This window comes from Bison bison, unplaced genomic scaffold, assembly GCF_000754665.1.
Source record: "Bison bison bison isolate TAMUID 2011002044 unplaced genomic scaffold, Bison_UMD1.0 scf7180017864063, whole genome shotgun sequence".
NCBI lineage: Eukaryota > Metazoa > Chordata > Mammalia > Artiodactyla > Bovidae > Bison > Bison bison.
The window spans coordinates 8,014,535-8,015,560 of NW_011494635.1; the positions used below are offsets into that span (position 1 = coordinate 8,014,535).

A 1,026-nucleotide genomic window follows, 5' to 3' on the forward strand; every position below is an offset into this window, starting at 1 on the left:
CAGTACCATTTTTCTAGATTCCGTGTATATGCATTCAGTTCAGTTCAGTGCAGTCACTCAGTCGTGTCCAACTCTTTGCAACCCCATGAATTGCAGCACGCCAGGCCTCCCTGTCCATCACCAACTCCCGGAGTTCACCAAACTCAAGTCCATCAAGTCGGTGATTAGAATACAATATTTGTCTTTCTCTTTCTGACTCACTTCACTGTCTATAATAGGTTCTAGGTTCATCCACCTCATCAGAACTGACTCAAATGCAATCCTTTTTATGGTTGAGTAATACTTCATTGTGTATATGTACCACAACTTCTTTATCCATGCATCTGTCGATGGACATCTAGGTTGCTTCCATGTTCTAGCTATTGTAAATAGTGCTGCAGTGAACAGTGGTATGCATGTGTCTTTTTCAATTTTGGTTTCCTCAGGGTATATGCCTAGGAGTGGGATTGCTGGGTCATATGGTGGTTTTATTCCTAGTTTTTTAAGGAATCTCCATACCATCTTCCATAGTGGCTGTATCAGTTTACTTTCCCACCGGCAGTGCAAAAGTGTTCCTTTTCTCCACATCCTCTCCAGTATTTATTGTTTGTAGACTTTTTGATGAGGGCCATTCTGACCAGTGTGAGGTGATATCTCATTGTGTTTTTGTTTTGCATTTCTCCAATAATGAGTAATGTTGAGCATCTTTTCATGTGTTTGTTAGCCATCTGTTTGTCTTCTTTGGAGAAATGCCTGTTTAAGTCTTTTCCCACTTTTTGATTGGGTTGTTTGTTTTTTTGGCATTGAGTTGTTTGAGCTGCTTTTATATTTGGGAAATTAATCCTTTGTCACTTGTTTCATTTGCTATTATTTTCTCCCATTCTGAGGGTTGTCTTTTCACTTTGCTTATAGTTTCCTTTGCTGTGCAAAAGCTAATAAGTTTCATCAGGTCCCACTTGTTTACTTTTTTTTTTTTTTTTTTCCTGTTACCCTAAGACATAGGTTGTAGAGGATCTTGCTTTGATTTATGTCATCAAGTGTTTTGCC

General features: G+C 38.8%; 1 protein-coding gene across 2 annotated transcripts in view; it reads left to right on the forward strand.

Moving 5' to 3' along the window:
* Nucleotides 1-1,026, forward strand: part of LARP4B (La ribonucleoprotein domain family, member 4B) — a 57,259-nt gene that overhangs the window by 31,407 nt on the left and 24,826 nt on the right. The window lies entirely within an intron of this gene.